This window comes from Lacerta agilis, chromosome 8 (genome assembly GCF_009819535.1).
Source record: "Lacerta agilis isolate rLacAgi1 chromosome 8, rLacAgi1.pri, whole genome shotgun sequence".
NCBI classification, from domain to species: domain Eukaryota; kingdom Metazoa; phylum Chordata; class Lepidosauria; order Squamata; family Lacertidae; genus Lacerta; species Lacerta agilis.
In genome coordinates, this window is record NC_046319.1 from 36,589,034 (window position 1) to 36,614,941 (window position 25,908).

Sequence of the window (25,908 nt, forward strand, 5' to 3'; positions counted from 1 at the left end):
TGCGGGGAGGGGGGTGCTTATCATTTACTAACACAAATTTCACGTCCCAGTGATGTACGGTCCCTCCAAAAAAAGGAGGGTGGGTACATTACTTTTTCACCCAACACAAAACTAACTTACAGCACAAGAAGTGACAACGGTGACGAGATCCAGGTGACTCTTTTTTTAAAAAAGTGAACAGATAAATTCATGAAGAAAAATGTCTATTAGCTATGATGGCTCAATGAAGCCTCCATTTCCTAGTGCAGTATGCTTAATAACACAAGGTGTAAAGGACAACGAAGCCGGGGAAGGGCAGTCAACTTCATGCCCCAAATGTCTGGCTAGTTGCTGATGAAACAGAAGCTGGAGTTGACAGTCTGACCCAGCACATGTTCTTCACGTGTCCTAATCAAATTCCTGGGTTCAAAGTGTACTGAAAATACTTTCTCTCTTCACAACTTCTCTCTATGAAGAACGGTGTAGGCACCTGAGCTATGCACCAGCATCATTTCTGGGAGTGGGCAGAGAACCAACTCTTGAGAACCCCATTGGTGTACCTGTGGCAGTACAATGAAGCCAGCAGGTGCCTTGGAATGTCTATGGTGAGTTGTGACTAGAGATGTAAAATTTCCGGAAATTTTGAAGCTTGGGGGGGGAAACCCGTTTTTTTCCGGGGGGAAATAGAAATTTTTGGAAAAATTGAAAAAAATGCTACATTAGCACTTCTTTTTTTCTTTTCCAGATTGAAAGTCATTCTGTCACTTTAGAAACATAAAATATAACTATGGACAATTTTAATGGGCATAAAATTATCACAACTAGCATATTAAAAATACAGTGGTGCCCCGCTAGATGAATGCCTCGCTAGATGAAAAACCCGCTAGACAAAAATACTCGCAGAACGAATTAATTTCGTCTAGCAGGGCACCACTGTACAGTGTATCCAAACAATTATTACAAACAGAATTTACTTTTAAAATAACATTTATTTGTATTTGTAACAAATGGAGCAACAATCTCCTGAACTGTTTACTAGTTTATGTGGAACAAAAAAAACTCCACAAAACAATTTTTAAAAATCCAGAAGTAGCAATTATTCATATTTCCTCTCCATTGTATTAAAAAAAACATTCTCATAAAAAGAACTGAAGGAAGTGGGACTAAGTTTCAATGAATGGGCATGAAATTTAATCAGAATCATTTTCTGAGCTGTAATTAAGTATATACTTTCAAGCCCTTTTTGTTGCTCTATATTTTCTTCCAGTGCTTTGAGGCCTAGTGAAGAGGAACAGAACCAATGCATACCACACTCATGCAGAAACAAAACTGAAACCTTTTTCTTTTCTGGTGACAACAGCACCTCCTAAAGGAAGAAATGTATCTTGTTCTTGCAATGGAGAGTTCAGTTTGTAACCTAGGACTTGCTTGTCCTCACAGAAATTAGAATAATCTGATACCATACATATTTTTTATAAATGATTTATAAAATATTTGAACCCCTTATCTTATATAAGGCTCTGTTGCAAAGCGTTTGGTGCTCCTAGCTTTGGGAATTGTGGGGAATGTTGGAGGCTGGGAGTGAGAGTTTTTTGATAAAGTGTATTTGTATTAAGTTTAACAGAGTCTCTGGAAGAAGGCTAGAAACTAATAGGGAGTTCTTACTTTGTTTATGTAAATTAAACTCAAGTTTAGAAAAGTCTTTTTTCTTTACTCCTGGTGCCTGCTTTAGCCAAGTCGGGTTTTCTGTTGCGTTTAATCTTTAACTCTGCTGGAAGCGTACTTTAATGGGCCACTGTTAACTGGGGTGTAAGTTCTTCTTTTGCACCTTTTGTTCAGTACCCAGTTATTTTCATTCAATAATTAATGCATCCAATTTCTGCAGGTCACAGAATTTCTGAAGGTTACTCTGCCATCAGAGATTTTTCTGTTGTGGTGTCAAGATAGTGGGATTCCTTTCCAAGTGAGGCCCACCAGGCTCCATCTTGCCTATTGGCAAGCAGGAAAAATGCAATGATCCCAGAATATTTTTAGGAGGCCTTCAAACTGACACCTTTTGATTTCACTGAGGTTTGCTTTCTAATCATTGCCAGTTTCCCTGTTGTTGTATTATGTTTATACTATGCTGTGTTGGCTTGTTTTTAACTGTACACTCCTTTTTTACTTTTTTAGATTGGAAAGTTGTGCAATGGGAACCAGGAGATAAATAAACTCACTTACCTTGCTTCAGGGACTAGGTTATGAAACTAGCACAGAAATGTGTGTTCATGTGTGTACTTTTGCGCTTTATAGTCATGCCTTTGCCAATCCCCTAGCACTGCATGCATGTCCAAATGAAGATAGTTTACCTGGGCTCCAGATGAGTTATGGCAAGAGAAAGAGAAATCTGTGGCTGATATACAGAATGCCACCCTAACATCCCATCTGGACTATACATTTAAAGCAATATCATACTGCAGTGGTACCTCAGTTTACAAACTTAATCCGTTCCGGAAGTTTGTTCTTAAACTGAAACCGTTCTTAAATTGAGGCGCACTTTCCCTAATGAGGCCTCCCGCCTCCGGTGCCCTTCCACTGTTCGGATTCCGTTCTTAGATCAAGGTAAAGTTTACAAACCGAGACACTACTTCCAGTTTTGCGGAGTTCGTAAACCAAATCATTCGTAAACAGGACTGTTCTTAAACCAAGGTACCACTGTACTTTAAACAGTCACAGATTTCAGGCAAAATAATCCTGGTAACAGAAGTTTGCAAAGGGTGCTACGAACTGTTAGGAGAAAACCCTATCCCCCTCACAAAGCTACAATTCCCAGAGTGGTTTGACAATCAATCTCTCCCCCCAGGAAACTCTGGGAATTGTAGCTCTGTGAGGAGAAGAAGGGTCCCCTTATAACTCTGAGCACCCTTAAACTACTGTTCCTGGGATTTTTAGGGGGGGAGTCATGGCTGTCTAAAGTGTTATAATACTACTTTAAATGTATTGTCATTATTATGTATTTATTTATATTTATTTATTTTCCATGACAGGACTCAAGGCAGCTTATACTGTAGATAAAAATATATAATGCAGATGAGGCCTAAAAATATCCCCCTGACATGACATGACCTTGAGTTTACAGATTGTGGTGATACTGCAGGGATGTACCAGACCTTGAACCCAGGCCTCTAGTCACTAGATAACACTAGCTCTTAATGCAACACCCAGTGCAAAAGATTTTTGCAATATGCATAGTTACTCTGGTTACAGTGAATTTAAAGAGGATAGAAATGACTGTCAAAGTGATGCAAGGAGACACTGTGGCTGTCATAGCTGAAAATCAAACTAAGGCCTACTGCACACACTCCTGAAATGCTACATCTTCCAGTAGAGGAGGAGTTGAAGTTTCCCCCTACCTTAAAAGGTGCAGTCCCAAATTCCTCTTGGAACAAATACTACTTCACACTACGCAGTTAATTGCTAACATTCACTGCCATGAGATGTGATGATGGACCCCAGCTTAGATATTGTCTGAAGGGGACTGGGCAAAGCTACAGAGAAAGAGGGCTCTGTCAATGGTTATTTGGCATGATAGCTACGTATATTGAACCTCCAGGTTCATGGGCAGTCTACCTCTGAATGCTAGTTGCTGGGGAACAAGCTTGGGAGAGGAGTACTGCTTGTATGAATCAGGTGGACTAGAGGAACTTTTAGTCCAGCCTTATAAGAAAAGACCAAGCTGTGGGGAGAAACAGAAACTGCCATGGCAGAGTTCAGGCACCAGATCCCACCATGCCAGGTTAGTTTAAAAAGGGGGGTGGGACTTTAGTTACCAAAATTATTCTTTGAGATTCACTCTGGTGAATCACTCAAAAATAGCAGGTAAACAAGAGTAGTGTGAGAGTAGAGATATCACACATACACACACAGACTGCATCCCTGTGAATCTCAGACACAACACTGTGCAGTTAAGAGAATAGTAGGCAAATAGTGGAGAGTTGTTCTTTTCCCATTTCAGCTTCAGAGAGTCCGGTCTCAATCCCTGGGTAACTAGGCTGCAGAATTATTTTACCTCTCCCCCACTCCCTTCTCGCTCTCTCTTTCTCACACACAACTTCCACTCCCTTCCCAAGTCAGTGCTGGGGGGGGGGGGAGAGAGAGAGAGAGAGAGAGAGAGAGATATTAGTACAAAAAGAATCCATTTCTCATTCATTTTCACAATATAAGAGTAACACATAGCCTGATGCAAACGTGCACAAGTTCAAGGGGAGTTTGGCTGCCAAATCCATGTGAGATCAAATTTCCCAGCTCTCATTGAGTAGATAAAGGAATAAAACAAACCAACAAAAAAGAAGGCTCTTAAAAAGACAAGCAACTGCAAAGCACAAATACACCAGGATTAAAATAATATAAAATAACATCCTTATAAAAACACTTGGCAAAAGTTTGCAGCAAGTTTCCTACCCAGCCAGGCAGCAAATAATTTGTTCTTGAATAGACACCAAAAAATTGGGAGGAGGGCACACCACAAGAAGTCAAGAAGGGGACTAAGTGCAGCTCTTCCTGCCCCCTACACACACCTTCTGTCCCAGGATTACATTAAGCAACTTGACCTTTGCAGCCCCTGAAACTGCTAGACCTTCTTGGCTGTTCCACCCACCCCCAACTTAAAAGGTTTGGACCAGTCTCGGCAATGAACTTCTGGAAGATGGGGGGGGGCATTTCCTCCGCACCTGTCTTCTCTCACTCTCCCATCACAAGCAGACAGGTGCAGAATGTAAACTGAGCTTTAGTCAAAATTCTCTCCAGTTCAGGAGCCAAATGAGGGGGCAGGCAGATCTGAGGTGGAACTGGGAAGCAGGTTGCTAGAGCAGCAAGTTAACAAAATATATTTCAGAGGGGGAAACCAGAGAAAGAAAATGGCCTTGAAAGTCAGCAACAAGTTTTTTTGGGGGGGCACAATGGACTTCTAATTATTGCCATCACAGGAGAGTGGGAGAAAGAAACGAGAGAAGTATTATATGCAAAACTTCTGCCTACCACCCATAAGACAGGGACCCATTAATGAACGCTTGAGCTTCTACAGGATCAGAAACCCTGCAAGTGTCTGTCTGTTCCCCAAGAACCCCACAGCAAGCCCCTGGGAGGAAAAGGGAGGGGGTGTTGGACAATAAATGACATCAAAGGCTGCTTTGCACGTACCTTAGAAACAGAGAGAAAGAGAGATAGACACGGGGGAGCCGCCAATGGCAAAGGGGGTGCTGAGGACCAGCGCCAGCCAAAACCGTCTCCTGGAGTGGACTGCTGACAGATTAGGGATGGGGGGGGAGAGAGAGAGTGATCAAGAAAGGGGGTGGAAGGAGGATCACTGCTGTGGAGGGGGGAGGAAAGGGGGAGCACAGGGGAGCCTCTCTGCGGACAGTTGCAAATCCCCTTTACAAATCTGGAACTGATGATAGTGGGGAAGGAAGGAAGGGAAGAAAAGGAGGGAGAGGAAATCTACAAACAAAATTCCCAGCCAGCAGCAAACCGCATACAGTGATGGATTGGCGGGGGAGGAGGAGGTTGCAAGGGGAGGCGGGGGACAGGACTGAAAGGGAATTTCCTGCAATTGCCTCGTGTTTGGGGTGACGTGGGGGGGGGGGAGAGGAGAGAGAATGCACGGGAGGAGGGCGGATTTCTGAGTCAGAAGCAAATCAGAGGAGGCAAAGCAAGGCTGACACAACAAAGAGGCAGGAACAACAAAAGGAGCATATGGCCAGAGCAGCTACAGCCTGTAAATTAAACATAAAGGGGAGATTAGATAATTAATGAGGGCTCGCCTGCCTGCCTGCCTGCCTGCAATGCCCGCCCCCAAGGCAAGCAGGCAGGCCCAACCATTCCGGGCATGGGGGGCGGGGGTGGGCACTGATCTGGGGCACTGTGCCAATTGTGAGGCACCATGATCTGGGGAGGCACAAGTATACATCTCTACACACAGCTGAAAGTTGTTATGGGGGGCTGAGAAGGAAACAACCTGTAAGGATGGGTGGGAGGAGGTAGGTAGGGGAGTTATCTAATGTGCTGGGCTTCTCTTGAGAAACAATATTAGCTATGAGGTGTTGGACTGGATCCCAAGTGAGAGGAAGCCTTGCCTGCTGTGAAATCTACTTTAAGTTGACCCAATGAAATTAATGACCCACTGAAATTACTGTCTTCTGATTTCAATGCATCTACTCTGAGTAGATCTAACTTTTGATGCAACTGAATACTTGGCAACAAAAGTGTGTGTGCAACATGCTGTGCAGAATCCAAAAATGGAATGAGTTCTGCCAGGCGTCAAAACCATAGAAATATGCCTGGTACCTTCCGCATACAGCTTACTGTACAATGAATATGAACTTCTTCACGACACCTGAGGTGTATATTTTCAGGACCAACCCTATTTTTGAGATTGCAAGTTCTTTAAAACTGTTTTTAAAATTGTGTTGTAACCTGCTCTGGGCCCTTAGGGTGCAGGGCAGGTAATTAATTAATTATTAATAATAATGTTTCAATCTGACAGAAGTGCAAATACAGTCCAAAAAAGAAAATGCACAGCATAATTCTATTATCACACAAGCAATCAGAATTCAGCATCCTGAGACTATGTTTTTTTAAAGTTTCTAGACCTCATGGATATGCAGATAGGCTTGAAACTTTATGCTCCTTGCTTTATCTCAAAAGCCAGATCAACTAGATTTAATTCTGAGAAAGTATGGTTAGGATGAGGCTGTAAGAAACGGAAAGCCCGTAAAAGTATCCACGGACACCCTTAATGTGACTCTATTACTTACAGGCAATGCTGAACATAAATGTTGCATCTGCAGAGGACAGAAGAAATCTGAATGGGAACAACCAAGTTGGTAGGAACAACCAGGTGGATTTTTGCAGGTAGCTCCACTCACAATGTAGAGAAAACAAGAGAACAAAGACTGCATACACACCATATATTTAAAGCACATTACCCCTCAAATAATCCTGAGAACTGTAGTTTATTCAAGGTTTTGGAACTGTAAATCTGTAAGAAGTAATCTACAGGTCCCAGGATCCACTGGGGGTGAAAAAGTGCTTTAAATGTGCTTTAAATGTCTGGCATGTACCTGTGTGGAATAAAGAAAACAATTCCAGATGACAATTTTTCATGCTGCTTGCTAATTTACATCAGATAAGTTTCCAAGAGTGTCTTTTTCCTCACCTGAGACAGCTCACACAATCAGTGCACCACAAACAACTTATAGCAAATGCTGGCATACTAGCCTTTGGCACAATCTTTGCTCACAAGCACCATGGGCTACCAGTTGTGAAGCAGGTCAGAAGAGAGAAAGAGGGTGCATCCAGACTGCTGCTATTTTCGGGTGGGATTCAATCACATACCAGCAAATTCAGTGTGCAATTCTAGGTGATGGGAAGTTGTTTCAGAACAAACCTGCTTCCCCTGCCCACCCCTCTTGCAAAAATTAGACTGTTTGTGATAAGGAAAATGACAGGGAAATGCACTGGAAAGTGTGGGATAACGCTTGCTTCTAACCTCCTCATCTAACCTTCCCACAAGCAAATCCAAATGAATGCCCATTAAATGGCAAATGTGGTCTTATCTCCCTGCAAACAAAGCAGGATGAATAAAAAGGTTGTTTGGCAGCACCCAGAGACAGAAAAATCACAAAGAAAAAAAGTTGTGTGTGTATTTCCTTCCTCCCTTTCCCCTCCCCACCACTACTCCCTCTCCCTTCCCCCAGCAGGGAAGCAGATGCTCTTCTAAATCCTAGCATTGAAGCTGGAGGGCAAGCAGGTGGGAAGCACATATCCAGGCCACTGATGGAAGATGGATTCATATTTCCATCCTCACACTATACTGACACCTGCTGGGACACAGGCAAGGTGTGTGTAGCAAGACCTAAGTACTCTCTTCTCCTGAGGTTTCCAGCAACTGGTATTCAGAGGCATAGTACCTCCGACAGGGGAGGTAGAACAAAACCATCAGAATCAGTAGCCACTGATAGGCTTATCTTACAAACATACTTCTGCACATTTGAGAAGCTGCAAAAACACCCATGGTCTGTTGTTCAAGCAGCTAGGAAGATGCAGGCTGGGTACCTAGTAGATCCCACAGAGGACATAAACATGTCTCTCTACACCCCTTACTCCTTTACCCCAGGAAGAAAACTAAAGCCTGAGCAAACGTCAAAACCTGGATAGGCCGGCTGAGCATGTCAGTTGAGCTAATCAAGCAGATGCAGGATTTTTACTTATTTTTTTAAAATATGGACTTGGAGCCATCAAGAAGAGGTGCCACAGAGTGCCCCAAACTGTAAAGCAGACAAAGCTGTGCTGTTTCCATTTTATGTTATGCCGGGATAGAACACATGAGCAAAGCCTTTTCACACAGTCTCTGTGTGGGCCGTTTCTTCAGGGTCCGAATTGACTCAGCACAGTCTGTATATCTCAAAGACTTTGTAAGAAGACTTTCCAACCTCACCATCCCCTTCCCTGACATGAGCTTTTGTTTAAGACAGTGCACATCACCTTATGACACCATCAATGTTTAAAATGGGAGATGGGAACTGTTTCTTTTTCAGTATTCCCTGGTGGGCCTCTTTCTGGGGGCTGCATGCCAATGCTGGATGGGGCCAGAGGTGGACCTACAGGTGTGACTCTTTCCTTTTTACAGTAACCTACAGACAGCAAGCCAGAGGCTTCCTGTGCATTCCCTCATATGCACATCATCACACAATGCGAATAAGAGGCATTATTTATTAATATAATTAATTTATATCTAACATCCAAGGAGCTCAAGGTGGTGTACGTGGTTCTTTATCAGAGTTTAAGGACACACAAAGGAACTTGGGAAGAGTGTAGAGCAGGGCCAGTGAGTGGGGGGGGGGCATGGTCTGGGTAGCGTCCCAAGGGCCACATAGAGAGACCATATAGGGCCACTTCCATGCCTCCCCCCCCCCACCCTGTAGTTCACCAACCCCCGTTTTATAGCCACCCTCCATCACTATTCCTGCAACAGACTTTGACAAAATTCCTACACGGAAAAGCTTCTCTCTCACTCACTTCTTGCCCTGACTCTAGCAGAACCTTACACTCAACACCTGGGTCCAGGCCTCTGTAGTGCAAGCAAGCAGATGCCAGGAGGAACCTGAGCAGGACTCAGGCAGGCGGAAAAGAAAAATGCACACAAAACACACTCTCTCCACCATCCCTTTTGAAATGCAAAGAGTGTTTGTCCTGCCTCGGCCTATTCAAGTCCCTTCTACACTTTGAGTCAGATAGATGCGCACAAAGGCAGTGGCAATGAAGGGGGCTGGGGAGGGGGGGCAAACACGCTCCAACCAGCCCTTGCTCCAAGCCCCAGCCTGTGCATTGTCCTCACACCAAACAAATGCGCCCATTAATCTCTGTCCCAGCGCTGGCACAGGGAAGGGGGGCTACATTTCTCTCTCTCTCTCTCTCTCTCTCTCTCTCTCTCTCTCTCTCTCTCTCTCTCTGTGTGTGTGTGTGTATGTGTGTGTTAATTGTCTCCTGAGCAGCCAATGACAGCCGGGGTGAGTCACAGAGCAGATGCTGAGCGCAAGAGTTCAAGAGAGAGAGGAGAAAAGGCTCCATGCAAATGCAGGCGATTTCTCTGCATGTCAAGATGGCTGTTAGGTCAACACCGAGGCTCTGTTTACTGAGCTGGGGGTACAGAAGCAGCTGTTCCTCCCATCCCTGAACATTTTTTTAAGGAGGCAGAAGCAGCAAAAACAGGGATTAGAGCGTGTCTGCAATGACTGGAAGCCAGCCGGGGATGGGGGGGGGGGAGCATCCATTAGTCATGCAATATCTGTGGCTGCAGGGTGAAAGCCTGTTTGGTCAGAGACAGCCCTTGCTAGCTTCTCCATAGAGAGGGCTGAGGCCTGCCTGGAGGTCATTCCTCTGGTTTGAGAACCCTTTCTCCCTAACTCCCAAATCTGAAATGGGGTGGTGTGGTTGCGAAAGCTGGTTGCAAGAGAAAAAGGATCATAGCGCCAGCAGCCAAAACAGCAACTGCTTGCCTATATCTCTGCGTATGACAAAAATTGCAGATCCAAAGACGGATACATGTCACATCACATCATGGACTCACAAGTGATATAAACTGCCTCCCATTGAAAAAATATTGCCTCTGAGAGAATGAAAAGCAGAATTAAAAGCCTATCTAGGGTCTTTGATCTGTGATGACTGTTTCATACATTCAAATTGACTCTTGCTGAAGTCAGTCAATGGCAAATTGGTGTGTGTGAATGCACTTAGTGCACTGAGTGACCCTGATCCACAGTTGTGGAACACCTTCTTAGAAGTGGACTTTCTTCTAGAAGCATTCAAAGATCTTCTCCTGGCTTATTTAAAGAGGCAACTATCAATCCAGTTGCCGTTGTGTTGCATTTTATCCTTCTATCATAAGAACTTTAGGCTTGGTGTGTAACCTTGTGCCATGCCCTTAAGATAGAAATCTGAGCAAATCATCTATCCTGAGTCTATGAGGCTGGAGAGAACTTGCAACCTACAATTGAAGTGCTTAGGATGCATCCAGGGATCCTGACAAGAGCCCCCCCCCTTTCCTGGTTGGAAGGGGCTTCAAAGTGCTTTCATCAAGCTTCTGCCTAAATGCAAGATCATTGACCCCCTCAGGACCCCTTGCCACACAGAGGTGGTTTTTGCCATCCAGGTCATGGTGCATACGGGAAGTGCATGCACCACAGAAACGAGCCTTCGCAGATGATTCCTGGTGTGCCTAGGCCCTCCATGATCCCTTTGTAAAGAGTGCTTGCTTAGCTTGCTACTCTGCTGCAAACCCCAGCTCAGGATCCAAGCCCCAGAGGTCATTTTCCCCCACTGAGAAAATAAAGGCCAGTGGACACAGACGACCCCCTTTGCAAAGGCAGCCGCTCTGTTGACATGCCAAAGGGTTCCTATGGCAACAATGGAATGCGAGGGGCAGCTGGCTTGATGGAGTCTGGATAAACAAAGGTGGAAGGCAGGGGGGGAGTGATAGGGCTGCCCTTCCAACTGGCTGTGAGGGCAAAGGTCAGAGAGTCGAGCATGGCGTGACCCCAACTGAGACATCGTCCCCTAAAGGGCCTCAACAATCAGGAAGGGCAGAATGCGGGGAAGGGGACAGAGGAGGAAAGTCTAGGATCTCTCCCCCCACCCCACCGGCCACCCACTTCTTCCATGGTAGATAAAGATGTACAAGGCAAGAGACGTTTCTGTACAACTAGCAAGACTAAAAGAGGGAAACTTTCAAGATCCTCTGATAGCACAAAACACATCTGAAAAAAACTTAGGATGTCGTCTCACTTTTATGTATTTTATTTTATTTTAATATATGACATCCATCTGCATGGAGCTTAGGGTACAAGAAGGGCTCAAGCACAGGAACGTAAATAATATAACAGCACAAGAAAAGCCCTGAAGCTGGACCAGGCCATTGGAGGTCCATTTAGTCCATTCTCACAGTGGTCAATCAGATGCCTTTGGAAAGTGTACAAGCAGAAGCTATGTTCTTAAACATAGCCATTGTGGCCAGTAGCCAATTATAGCTTTATCCGCTGTCAGTTTATCTAAGGTGACTGGAAACAATGTGGGGTGCAAGGGAGATTATCATAAAAAATACCCTGCACCATCCTCTCACACAAGTCTATACGGACCCCAGCTTTGCTCACTGGTCATTTCCCAGGACAACTAACTCCCCTTTCCACTGACCCCTTTCTCTATTGCATGCTCAAACATTAACTCTCCTGTCATGAGTTCAAAACTAGCAGAAGAACAGCTGGCTAGATTTTTCTACTATCTATGCTGTGCTCTTGATCAGAAACACCTGGTAAATTACACAGCATATTGAGGGCAGACCCCTTCCTTGAACAAGGCAGCAACCAGCCAGGCGCTGGAAGGGAAAGAGCCTCTGCAAACCAAAGAATATGAGAAGAAGCATTTCTTCCTGGCACAGCCCCATGGGGACCTGCTCACAACACCTCTGTGTCAGGCTCCTCCTGTCAGTGAGAGAGGGTCTCAGGCGGACCCGGAGCCAAGCAGAAAGTAGATGCCACTCCAAAAACCCTGGCAGGCTGTGCTGAGGGTAATAAGGCAGCAGATCCAAGCTTCGCTCCAGCTCAGACTGGCCGCTACTTTTAGGAAGCCATTTACTCCCTGGCCCTTGTTCAGCTGCCAAGCTCAGGCTTTGTTTGGGTCTCTTCCCCTAAAGGAGCTGGGTTGCCCAGAGAAGATGTGTCAGAAAAGCACTGGTGCATTTATTTAGACCAGGGGGGCAGGGAATTACTTTTCAGTCCAACGTTCACACCCCTTCCTTGACAATTTTCTGAGGGCCACATGTCAGTGCGGCAAGAGGCAAAAATGGACAGAGCCATTCATGTACATTTTATACCTAGAATTGCATGAGCCTCATTTGACACTGCATCACACTGCTGACTCTCGTTCAGCCTGTGGTCCCCACAGCTGAAAAACATTTTCAGTGACCATGAAACCATTCCCAGTTAACATTTGTTGTTGCTTTCTAAAAAGGTTATTATAAGTTTTTATTTAAAACAAAAGCCCTAAAAATGACATGCACCACTTTCAAAGAGGCATCCCTTCCTTGCCTTTACAGTCAAACCAGAGAGGAATACCTCTTCTGACAGCGTTCACACTGTGACATTCACTGACGTTACCTAAAAACAAAGCATGCATTTTTTCCTTCCCAATTGCAGTTTTAGTCATATGCCAACTTATAAAAGATTTGGTCAACTGAGTGAGATTCTTATTAATTGACTGTGATTTTTTAAATAGGTTAATGGCCCTCATGAGCATCACAAGCACTTTCCCAAACCAGTTCTGATGTTCACCATCAGCCACTGGGTACACACAAGACTTCTTCAAAGAACGTGAGGCAACGCCACCTCCCCACTGCCCAGATGCCTGCCTGGTAGCTGCCGTTCGAGAACACAGTTCACTGTGCCTCCACAACATCTCTCTCTCTCTCTACGTAAGAGCCCAGGTTCTGGTTAGACAGGGAGAACAGCCCTTCCCACACATACAGCCAAGAGAGGAACTAGAAGAATGCGACTGCAAAAGAATAACTATCCCAGCTTGAGAAAAGTGGCAGTCCTTAGGTCAGGTGTGGGAAACCATTGGTTCTCCAGATGTCACTAAACTAAAACTCCCTGGCTGTGCTTGCTGGGGCTGGTGGGAGACACCAGTCTGCAGGAGCCCTTGCCTCAATACATAAGAGTTTGGGGAAACCAGCTGGGCTTCTCTACCAGGCTGGAATTAATAGGAAGGGCTGAGGCATCCCTTGCATTGCCCCACACATTCACCCTCACCTCTCCCAAAAATGAAACCCAAAGACATGAAGTTTGTGGAGAGCAGCAAAAAGGAAGATTTCCTCCCACAGATTTCAAGAGCTTTACCTGCTTTGTTTCCGCTTGACAGGCAGTTGTTAAAGGCACAGGAGGGGGGGGGGTGACACAAGTCTGGCCAAAGGTGTTTGTAAACCTCTTCTGTTACCTTTTTCTTAAAGCATCCTCTCGCTGCCTGGGATCACTATGGGGGCTTCAAGGTGTCTTGGGATAACAACCTCTGAACTCACTTCAACCTCTGAAATGTAAGTGCCAACTGTCTCTGTTTACCAGAGGCGGCACCTGTTTCCTGGCTTGTCCCTGGGGCAAAAAAATAAAAATAAAAAACAAAAACAAAAAAATCACTGTCCTATTTTTTCCTTTGTATGTTTTGACTTTAGGGAAGGCCTTGCTAAAACATTGCTCTTATTGAGCTGAGCTGCCAGGAGAATTGCCAGCCATTCTGAAAGTTCATCTCCCTCTCCCAAGTAGAGTCTGCATAAGTTAAAATCTCCAAGTTGGAGGTAGCAGAGTAGATGCACCTGGCCTTTAAATAAGCTTGCAAATAAGCCCTCAAAAATTACTAAATTGCATATCGAGGCTGATAGATCTGCAGAATTTCTCAGGAGTTAAGATAAGCAGAGGGGAGCCCTCTTGGTAGTTCCACAACCCTCAGAAGCTTGGGGTGGAGGTGGGCCAGGAGACAGCTCCCTCTGTGACAGCTACTAAATTGTGGCATTCTCTCACCACTATACAGATGCTGAAGACACACCTCTTTGCTCTGGCTTTTCTCACTTGAGATGAAAGGACCTGGCACTTTTTGCTAATGAAGACAGGAGCTGCTGTCTCAGAGTAACAACCCAAAGCAGAGGCATACCTGGGGTCCCTTGTGCCCCTGGGCAAGGAGTTGTATTGGCACCCACCCATACCCCGGGGGGGGGGATCTGAGAAGCAGAAAAAGTTGCCTGGACAGGAGGAACATGCCTCCTCAGGGCTGTGCTGCTTTCTGCCAGGAAGCCAGTAAGAGGACCCCTTTCCGTCCCCTCCAGCATCAGTAGCTTTTCCTGCTGGAGATCCTGGCAGATTTCTTCTGCAAGCAAAGCAGGTGCTGGAGTATTGTGCTGGGGGAGAGGGTGCTCCACATGTCACAGGAAGACTCCAATGTCTGATAGGTTATTTTTGAGCCCCCAATGGGGGCTCGTTTCACCAACCACTTGGTACGCCTCTGACCCCAAGCCTCTGGAAGCAATGAGCTAATAGTCTTATTTCAGGGGTTCCCAAATTGTGGTCCATGGACCATACCCTCCAACATTTATCCAATGAAAGTAGGGGCATCCTAAGGAAAAGTGAGACATTCCAGGATCAAATCAGAAACCGGGACGGCTTCTCAAAATGAGGGATGTCCCTGTAAAATAGGGACACTTGGAGGGTCTGGTGGACCACTAGCGGTCTGCAAGTTTCATTCAGGCGATCCTTGGCGTGTCTGTGGATTTGTGGCTGAAGACAGGAGACAACAATATCCACATTGATTTTTAAGTGTTTTATTGCTTCATTTGTTGTATTTTATGTATTACAATTTTAATTCTATGGAATTACAATTGCAACAACAAACAGAAATTATTAAGTGGTCCACCAAGACCCCATGTACTTTTCAAGTGGTCTGTGGCGAGAAAAACATTGGAAACCAATGTCTTTATTTTCTTTATTTTCTACTTTGGAACTCTTACTTCCCTTTACACCCCCAAGTGGAGGAGATAGGCATTACAATTCCTTCCAAGGTCAATTTAATGATACCAAATGGTTAATTGCTGCGGCTCCAGCATAACTGGGAGCCTATGTCAATAAACCTCAGATATGGGAGGAGGAACAATCTATGGGTAAGCCACAAAAAAGAAAAAACCATTCTGCACATGTCTTCATATGTTCCAGTTTACAGGCATGGCGCTGGGAAAGGATATAGGGCTGACCCCTGAGTCAATTTAAGCTAGGTCTGGCATCATTCTTCTTTTTTGCTGTTTGGTCCAGAGAAGCTAGTTTCTTTGTATCACTAATCTTGCCATATGGGTTAAGTCCCTTTAATCCCTCTCCCTCCATATGGAACATAGGCCAAGCCCTAGAAAATCTGCTATAGGGAGGGGTGGAAAAGTTCCTGTGGGCTTCTCTGTTTGCCCCTATTTTGCCTCTCTGCTGACCTCCTCAGTCTCACACAGCTGTTGCTTGGAGACCTTGTGGTACCCAGGACTGCACAGAAACAACAAAAGGAACACCCACCCACAGGTCTGGTTTCCAAGGCAATCGCCTGCTTGTCTCCCAAAGGCAGCTGTCTTGGCCTTCGGCAAAACAGGCAGGTAAAACAAGCCAGAGGCCCCAGTTGTGTGTGCTTGGTGTCCTTCTCACACCTGTCAGCAACGATGCACCAGCCCCAGCCCATCTGTTGCTCACTGTCTTCTGAGTCTTCCCTGTATGTGAGGAAAAGGGGTCTGGGAAACACTTCTCCTCTCAGCAACAACCCCCCCCCCCAGCTGCCTGTCAGTGCAGACTCATCCTCAAGAGGCCACCATGGGAACACCATTGCTACCATCACCCACTCTCATTCATACTGAAAGAGTTCCACATCACACTCCCCAGTGGTTTGAGGAGTGGTGTGTGTGTGTGTGTGTGTGTGTGTGTGTGTGTGTTCTCCCTCCTGGAAATAATGATGTAGTGCTTTGAACTTAGAATGGGGAGGATAATTATGTGCTAGAATGAAAAGCAGGGTGGGGGTGGGGGTATATACTCCAAAATGAATTGAAAACTAAGCTGAAAGGACCAAATTCTGAAGGACTGAGCATTCATAGATCATCTGATGAAACACATGTAAATATGGCATCCGGCCTCCTCGGTTTGTTTGCTGGCATCTCCAGCCTGAGGGGACCCACAACCATCCCAGACAACAGAGAAAGGCAATGGTAGGACAGCAGCAGAGAGCACATGCTGTTTGCACAGCCAGGACTCCAGCTCTCAGTGCTTCTAATTTTGTACTGATGTGCAAAACCAGCAGCGCGCGAAATGGCACCCTTAGAGGCACAGGCAGTCTGAAGCACAAGAATGCTTCAGAGCCCTCCCCAGCCAGAACCGAGGAGAGCTAAGCACCAAGCTCCTTTCCCCCTACAGCCAGTCTCCTTGAGTCGCTCTTCCCATGAATGATTGGCCCAGATTGAAGGAGGTAGGTTGAGGCATACCCTGCCTTGGCAGCTCAGACAGGGCTCCCGGGGGACTAATACTGGCATGTAAATATTAGATCCTCATGTCTCCTCAGAGACCAATTACATAAATCATGGCAGCTCCCACAGGACTGCCAGCTTCCACTTACTGTATCATCGTTAACAGCTTATTAAGGAGCAGCTGCTCAAGGAGAGAGAGAGAGACATGAAGGGGGGGGGGAATTCACCTCCTCATTGGAGCACCCCACCTCCCAATCCTGACAGTGCCACACCCAAATACATTTCATGCAATTAATCCCAGCCAAAGTGACAGAAGTATTTTGAGTACCAATGAAGAATGGGCCAAAGAGGCACTGTTACATGCTAAGGCAGGTCTTGGGCAAGAACCATGGCATTAAAAAGACATGGCATGCCAAAATCATATTGCTGAGGTAGAAAAGGTGCAGAAAGGGGCAACACCAATAATCAAGGAACTAGAGCAATACACCTAGAGCCACATGTGGCACTTTTTAGTCTAGGCAAAAGGTGAGAAAGGGAGGATGTGATAGAGGCAGATTAAGATCATGCATGGTGTGGAGAGAGAAAAGTTTATCACATTACTAGAACCTAAAGGGCTCATCCGATGAAGCTGAATATTGGAAGATTCGAGACAGACAAAAGGAATCATTCTTCACACAATGCTTAATTAAACTTTGGAATTTGTTCCCACAAGGGGCAGTGATGGCCACCAACTTGGATAGCTTTGAAAGAGGATTAGACAAAATCATGGATCATAGCACTATCAACTGCTACTACCGGTAGTCTGATGGTTTGTTCCACCTCCACAGTCAGTGGTAGCATAGTTCTGAATGCCAGTTCTTGGAAATCGCAAATGAGGAGAGTGCTGTTGCACTTAGGTCCTGCTTGTGGGATTCCCAGCAAAAAATCTGGTTGGCCACTGCTTATCCACACTTCTTTTTCCCCACAGCTTTCCCCCAAGAAAACCTGCAGTTGAGTGCTGAACTGAAACAAACAGCAATCAGGTTTTCCATGGATTGCCATTTGTTTTGATTTAGCGCTAAAGAGTAGCCAATAACGCGAGATGAGCACTGCAACCCCAGAGTCGGACACGAATGGACCTAATGGTCAGGGGTCCCTTTACCTTTTTAAGGCGAAACCACCCGTGCTTTCTAGGCACAGGAGAAGCAGAAGTGTGGATGAGCCCCAGAATGCTGAACAAGGTGGTGGGTAATGGGCCTGATGTAGCAGGGCTCTTCTTATGTTTAAAAAGCTTGTTTTGAGGGGGAGGCTACAGACAGACCAGGCCTGCCCTTATGATTTTAACAATGGTTTGATGGGCAGAAACCAGCTGAAGCAACCCTTTCACAACATAGAAATAAGCATTACTACTTGCTAATTTCTGCACATCAAGCTGATGTTGAAAGGTGCTGCAAATTTAATCCCAGCTGATTGCCTACCCAAGCCTTTTTCTACCCCAGGGGTCAGCAACCTTTTTCAGCTGTGGGCCGGTCCACCGTCCCTCAGACCATGTGGGGGGCCAGACTGTATTTTTTGGGGAAATATGAATGAATTCCTTTGCCCCACAAATAACCCAGAGATGCATTTTATATAAAAGCACACATTCTACTCATGTAAAAACACCAAGCAGGCCCCACAAATAACCCAGAGATGCATTTTAAATAAAAGGACACATTCTACTCATGTAAAAACATGCTGATTCCCAAACCGTCCATGGGCTGGATTGAGAAGGCGATTGGGCCGCATCCGGCCCACAGGCCTTAGGTTGCCTACCCCTGCTCTACCCTCTCTGTCTCCCCCCCAAAACAAAACAAAAAAGCTTTTTATTTCTTGTGTTGCTTTCTTTGGAGGAAAGGGGATGGCAGAGACAGTTCTTAAAAGTTATAGCCTCTTCTTCTATGTATCTCCTGTATCTTCCCACTAGGGATACATAATAAGAGCTGTCTGCCCATCTTTCTCCCAGGTACAATTGAGCCTGCATTCTGCCAGAGAGCCCTCCAAATCGGATTACTCTGGCATTAAAAGGTGAATCTAATTTGGAGCTGCCACCCTTTGGCAGGAGACCCATTAGCTCTCCTTGTGTGGCTCCATCTAGGCTCTCCCAGCAGGGAAGCAGTCGTACAGAAGAGAGGGGGAGGCGGGGGAGGGGAGCCCAGCGGGGAGATTTGCTGACTTCCATGAGCTGTTTTCAGATCCTGTCTCTTGCAGGCAGCTGGGAACGGATGAAGAAATGCTCAGGGCAATTAGGCAGTGGGGCAATATACATCACGGCCGAAACATCTGCTAATAATGTCTCTGGTGAGCCATAAAAGCCCAAGGTTTTGGCCCAGGAACATATAAGGAAAGGTGGGAGGGAGAATAGCAGAGGGAAGTGCAGCTTGCCCCTTGCAAGAGATTGAAATAGGAATAGAGCTGTCTGCATGCAGTTTCTCCCTGGCATTCCTCCACTCTGATGGAAGGCTACTTTTCCATCCAAATGTGTGCATGTGTGAAGGGGGATCTTAGTGGTAGGAACAAAACATATTATTATTATTATTATTATTATTATTATTATTATTATTAATGCAGCGGGGGAAAGGAAGGGGAGGAGTAAACAGTGCAGGAGGAGGACAATCTGCAAACTTGGTGTGCAGAACTGGATGCCACAATAGAATTCCGGCGCCCTCTAGTGTAAGGCTATGGCTACTACAGCAGCGTGTAAGTGTTTTTAATGGTTTGCAGTGCAAGTTCCAAGTTAAAGACTGATTGAGACATAGGCTTTCGTGCAGCAGATGCATCAAAAGAGTGAAAGAAAATAAAAGCAGTTAGCAGTGGGAAAATGTAGAGAGAAATGTATTAGCTGTGGGGCTAAATACTGACCATGAACTTGGAAGGGACACAGCCTGTGACATTTTTATGCAAAGCCTAAACGTATACAAGATTAGCACCCCGATCTCTCACAGCAACATTCCAGAGGGATAGACGTGTTTGTCTGCTATGCTTTTCTCTACCACATAAGGAGAGTACTGGTACTTGCTTTTATTTATTTATTTTACTTATTTCATAAAAATTACACACCACCTTGATTATATCTTCAAAGCTTTGCACACAGAAGGTCTCAGGTACAATCCTTGGAGGCTCTAGTTAGAAGGATCAGGAGTTGCAAAAAGCACCCTAGAAAGCCACTGCCAGTCAGAGCTAACAATACTGACCCGGTATGAGGCAGCTTCCCATGTTCCTAAAGGGGTAAAATGTTTTCTAAGCAGTGACTCCCACAGTGAATGGTCCCTGTGCTTATCTGATTTGCACTTGACTTGAGGCTAGCACAGAAGAATCACAGACTGCCTCTTCTGCTTTCCATGGACTTTTGGCCGTACTGCTTCTGATTTATTTTCCTATAAACACACACATACACTTGTCAGCTTAGCACAGACATTTCTTCTAATGAAATCAGCTCCAATCCACAAAAGCTTTGGCCCCAGTAAATCTGTTTTGTGTTTTAGGTGCCCAGTGGCAGAGGAACCCTCTCCGGCACCTGGGGTGGGACGCCGAGGGGCGGGGTGAACCGTCCAGTGACGCATGCGTAACGTCCATACAGAGTGCACATGTGTGGCATCCCATACGGACTGCATGTGTGGCAGCCCGTACGGAGTGCGCACGCACAGAAGCCCATACAGTTGCTGTACGAGAGGCAGCCTGTATGGACACCAGTATGGACGGTGCACAAGAGCGGCAGCCCATACGGACAGCGCGCCCCCTCAGCCGCTCTACAGCTGGGGGGAGGCAGGGGCCATCTTGTCAAACCTCCCCCAGAGTGGAACCCGGGGTGGCCTGCCCCCTCCACCCCCCACTTCGTACGCCCCTGTAGGTGCCACAACACTAGTAGCAGTCTAATACGGCTAACTCCATGGAGGTTTCAGCTTGTTTAACTTGCACTACAACTCACATAAGCCCCAAGCAGTGTGATCAATGGGTATGGAAACAATAGTCATAATAAACAAAGGAACATAGGCATTATAAGAAGTCAGACCATTGGTCCACCTAGCTTAGTATTGTCTACACTGCCTGGTACCATCTCCCTGGAGTTTCAGGCATAATTCTCCCCCAGCCCTGGAGATTCCAGGGACTGAACCTGAGACCTTGTGCATGCCAAGCAGGTGCTCTAGCACTGAGCTATAGCCCTTCCCTGAAGTTTGCGAACCAGCTGTGACAGCTTGACCTCTTCCTGTGCAGTTTAGGCTTTATTCTGCCAGAGGGCCAACCAAATCAGATTAGCATTGAAAGGTTAATCATATTTAAGATTCCACAATTCTGCAAGCTTTCAAAGTCCTTTCCCCGCCCCTCAACCCAGCAGGAAAACTTTACATGAAGATTGCTATGCATAGAAAGCAGGACTTGCATGAAACTGCCATCTCTCTGATAACACTAGAGTTCAGTGTTGGAGGATTCAGGGCAGACAAAAGAAAAATACTTCATTACACAGCCTATGGTTAAACTATGGAATTTGCACCTGCTAAAACAGGCTTCCTCAAACTCGTCCCTCCAGATGTTTTGAGACTACAATTCCCATCATCCCTTACCACTGGTCCTGTTAGCTAGGGATCATGGGAGTTGTAGGCCAAAAACATCTGGAGGGCCAGGTTTGAGGAAGCCTGTGCTAGAAGTAAAGATGGTCATCAACTTGGATGGCTTTAAAAGAAGGGTAAACAAATTCATAGAGATAAGGCTGCCAATGGCTACTAGCCATGATGGATAGGTTCCACCTCCACTGTTGCTTGGAATTGCAAGTGGGGAGAGCACTGTTGTGCTTAGGTCTTGCTTTAGGGATCCCATAGGCCTCTGGTTGGCTATTCTGAAACAGGATGCTGGACTAGATGGGCCCTTAGCCTGATCCAGCAGGCCCTTCTTACATTCACATGTTCTTTCTGCCCCAGCCCAATTAGAATCCTGCACACACATATACCAGACTTGCCATAGGTTACATAATGTATGTCTTTCAAAACACCTACTCACACCAATAGGCCAGTACTTGGCAGTTGGCATTTGTAAGAGAAACACAAAGCACCGTTTCTCAGTCCACATGCACAGCAAGAGGTATAATAACAAGAAAGGGAAAGAAACACTGAAATAACACACAACCATGATGAACTTTGGGTTCTCAACTGAAAGCCAGCATGATTATTCTCTCTCTCTCTCCACAAATTCCATAGCATGCAGCATAGAGCTCCCAAGATACTGGCCAATGCTCTAGCATGGTCTTTTTGCTTACATTAGCATCATAAACTCACATGCCCTGAGCATCTTCCCTCTCTTTTATATATTTAATAAAGTCAACCCAGACAAAAATTACATTTATATCCCACCTTTCCTCCAAGGAGTTCAAGGAGGTGCCATGGTTTCCCCCCTCCCTATTTTATCCTCATAACCCTGTGAGGGAAGTTAGAGTGAGAGACAATGACTGGTCCAAGTTCACCTGATGAACTTTACAGCTGAGTGCAAGTTTGAATCCTGGTCTCTCGAACCTAGTCTGACACTCTAACCAGTGCACCACACTGGATAAAAAGTGTCTTTTCTTAATATCCCTCTGTGTAAATGAAACTTTTTGTGTTAGCTTTTCTGACATTTGTAAATCAAATGGGGGAGGGAATTCAAAAATCTCTTAAAATGGTCTGACAAGTACCTGTGAGATCACAGGTGACTTTTCCTCTTTCCTGCTCACCAGGCAAGCCCTCTCTCTGCCCACTACTATATAGCTATAAATGCATTTATTCTGGTCTGGAAGCCCTCTGATGTTATATCGTATAGCCAAGGAAGGTCAGGAGCACTTGTTTGAGAGTCTGGGTATACAACACAATACTTTCTTACATGTCCCACTTGCATAAGAACAATAAAAATGACAGTATAATATGTCGGTAGCAATATGCTCAGCAAAGATGGGGCATAGCCCTCTCCACTCCAAAGCCATTATAAGGAGAGGGGGGAAACCTTGTGACTAAATGTCTCAAAGCATGGACACAATTTCCTAATCTGGTGCTAAAATCTCATCTCACAGGTCTAATTCTCACAAACAGAGAATGGAGTGCTACACCTGTTCTTGGATGGTACCACTTCAGACTACCAATGGGGCCTTCCATAGTTGAATGCTCCTCCCGAAAATAAACAAAAAATACCCCCCAAACACAAACATACACATATATAAAGAAAGCTAGCATGTCAAAAAGAAGAGTTCTTCCTGACATTCTAGTTTGCTTGGTGCATGATGTTTGTTTCAGTTTGAGTGAAGGAAAATCTTGTCAACTGCTCTGTCACAAATTGATCCTCATTCTTTGTGAGAATGAGGTCACCAAAGAAAGCAGGAACCAGGAGCAGATAGCAACCTGTCTCTAGAAGAAAAAACTGTGACACTAAGGCTGGGGGATGAGGGGCACACCGTTTTAGGCAAATGATCTTGTTTCTACTCCCTGACTGTCTACATGCTGGAGGTGACCATAAAAGACAGGCAAGCAATACATACTTGCATAATCATTGACACAATGGCCTTTGCCTCTGTTCTCTGTTCTCCCAGCTCTGACTTTCTCTATCTAGGCAACTATAGGCAGCCCCGTGAATGTTGATGGGGGAAGAACCACTTCCTGAGATGGGGCTCTCTCAATAACAACATCATCTTTTAGCTCCACCTCTGCAGACACACAGGCATTTTTTTTCCAAGCTGCCTTTGAATAGTGTTGAGGAGGACCACTCCAGGGAAGCCTTCCCCAACTGAGTGCCCTTCTGGTGGTTTGGACTACAACTTCCATCAGTCCCTGGAAGAGATAGGTGGCTCCAGTCCACATCCATGCTATGGGAGGGAGTTGCATACACAGGGAGCAGAAATTACATATATGGGAACAAGGAACCTTCAGTTAGCTGAGGGTAGCAGAGTTGGAGGAGCAGAGATTATCACAGGGATTGATGGATTGAATGATTTAGATTACAGTATTTATATCCCACCCTTCAGACAGGCCACAGAGCAGTTTACAACCAAAACAAGGAAAGAAGAATACCTAAAATTCATATAAAAAAACAATCCTTTACAAACACAAACTAACAAAAAATTGAATGGCAGTTACTAGTAGCAGCAATCAGGTTTCTCCTCTGCTAAATGCTACAGAGTGAGTTGCACATGCAAGGAGCCATCCCTGAAAAGGCCCTTCCCTGGCCCCTCATAAATGTAAAGGGATCCCTGACCATTAGGTCCAGTCGTGTCCAACTCTGGGGTTGCAGCACTCATCTCGTGATACTGGCCGAGGGAGCCGGCGTACAGCTTCCGGGTCATATGCCCAGCATGACAAAGCTGCTTCTGGCGAACCAGAGCAGTGCACGGAAACGCCGTTTACCTTCCCGCTGGAGCAGTACCTATTTATCTACTTGTACTTTTGACGTGCTTTCAAACTGCTAGGTGGGCAAGAGCTGGGAGTCTGGGACCGAGCAACGGGAGCTCACCCCATCAAGGGGATTCAAACCGCTGACCTTCTGATCAGCAAACCCTAGGCTCTGTGGTTTAACCCACAGCGCCACCCGTGTCCCTCATTCCATGGAGTTAACCCTGTATAGGGGAGACCAGCAAGAGAGCCTAATCTGCTGATCTTAAAGAATGGGATGTTTGATAAGGGAGAAAGGGGGGGCAAGAGATAAGAACCTAAGGAGAGACTGCTGGAACAGGCTCCCCCACCCCCCACCCTCTCTCTCATAAAATGCATATGGAAAGCACCATCTTAAAAGGGTTAGTTCCACATTCTCTCACACAGAGAGAAGGGGTGCATCTTCTGAAATGCTGCCTTATGTAACCCTCCCCCACCCCAAAATAGAACTGTGTACTTTTTCACATGCCAATTTAAGCTGCACTCCTAGGTACACTTACTAAGGAGTAAGCCCCACTGAGCTCAAGGACCAGGATGTAAACATTCTTAGAGTTCACACTGAAAACCAATTCATTAACTGAGTAATTGACTAAAACTCATATAATTAATCAGCTGAGGAAGTTCATTTACCAGGCAAAACAGCACTAATTATAACTGTAGTAAAAAAAAAAAAAACAAACCCAGCTGATCTATGAAATGTATATGAGCACTTGGGCACAGTAATGAATTTCTGGAAGGAGAAGATGTGGCTCAGGGCTGCCTTTAAGTTGCAACTTCCAATCTAGAAGCTTTTGTTCCAAGGTTTGTGGGGCCCAGCAGTCACAGTCACAAAGGAAGCTGCCTTAAAACACACCAGCCTGACTCCACACCTCTCCAGGTTCTAAGGCAGAGAAGTTATTTCCCCTTCACCAGTTACCTGATCCATCCATTAAGACCCTCTCTTACTAATGAGGGGTAGACACACAGTGCATGCTCAAAAAGACACTGGAGCTGTATGCACAATGCATGCATTTAAAGAACCCACCCACCAAATCCAGGAAACTGTAGTCTGCCTCTCACAGAGCAACAATTCACAATACACTTAACAAACTATAGTTCTCAGGACTCTTTGGAGGAGTACTTTAAATGTATGGTGTGTGCTCAGCTCCAGTGTCTTTTTGAGTATGCACTATGTATCTAATTATATGATCATTGTTGTTATTATTTTTTATTTTTACTGATTTATTTATCACCTTCTAAGCCACATATAAGTTTACATTTACATATCTTCCCCTCACTCGTAAGGGAGAGGCCAGGGAACTATAGTTTGCCCCTCATATAGCTACTAGCTTCACTTCCCACATATGTAACAAACTACAGTTTCCAATATTCTTGGATGAGGGGGAGTGTACTTTGAATGTGTACTCAGACTAAATTGTATCCCATTTTAGTCCTACTCAGGGTAGACCCCATTAAAGTGAATGAAGAAGACTATTGTAGATTCATTCATTACAATGGATCTACTCTGCATAAATGTCAGTTGAAGCACTTTCTTCTTCATAATGGCTTCACACATTCCAAGGCAGATTCCTGGCATCCATCAAAGCTTCCGGGGCCAAGCCCCTACTTCCCCTCCACGAAGCTGTAGAATTTAATCATCCAGCTGTTTTTAGAAGCAGATGTATAGACATCTGGCAGAGAGACTGGATCTAAGAGGAATGCTAGTTCAGTGTGTCCTGTGAGGCGGAGGTAGTAGGACTAGATTACTTTGAAGGTCCCCTTCCACTTTGAGAATGCTCTGGATTTTCTCAAGAGCCACAATATTATGGATACAAGGGTGGTTTTGTTTTTCAAAAAGTAACTGCTTTTGTTTGTTGCTTTGAAAACTTTTTTAAAACCCTGATAGCTACTTTGAACTCTGTGAGTACAATGGGCTACGGATCTTTTAAAAAGGCAGTTTTTAAGAGAGAGAGAGAGAGAGAGAGAGAGAGAGAGAGA

General features: G+C 45.3%; 1 protein-coding gene across 3 annotated transcripts in view; it reads right to left on the reverse strand.

Annotated features, from left to right (window-relative positions):
- GSE1 (Gse1 coiled-coil protein) overlaps positions 1–25,908 on the reverse strand; it is a 385,949-nt gene that overhangs the window by 314,106 nt on the left and 45,935 nt on the right. Inside the window, exon 1 of one of the 3 annotated variants that reach the window (XM_033156934.1) lies at positions 5,158–5,267. The exons of the other annotated variants lie outside the window; for them this stretch is intronic. The gene's annotated coding sequence lies outside the window, so the exon portion shown is untranslated. Of the gene's footprint in view, positions 1–5,157; positions 5,268–25,908 lie in introns of those variants that run through there. 3 annotated transcript variants of the gene reach the window in all.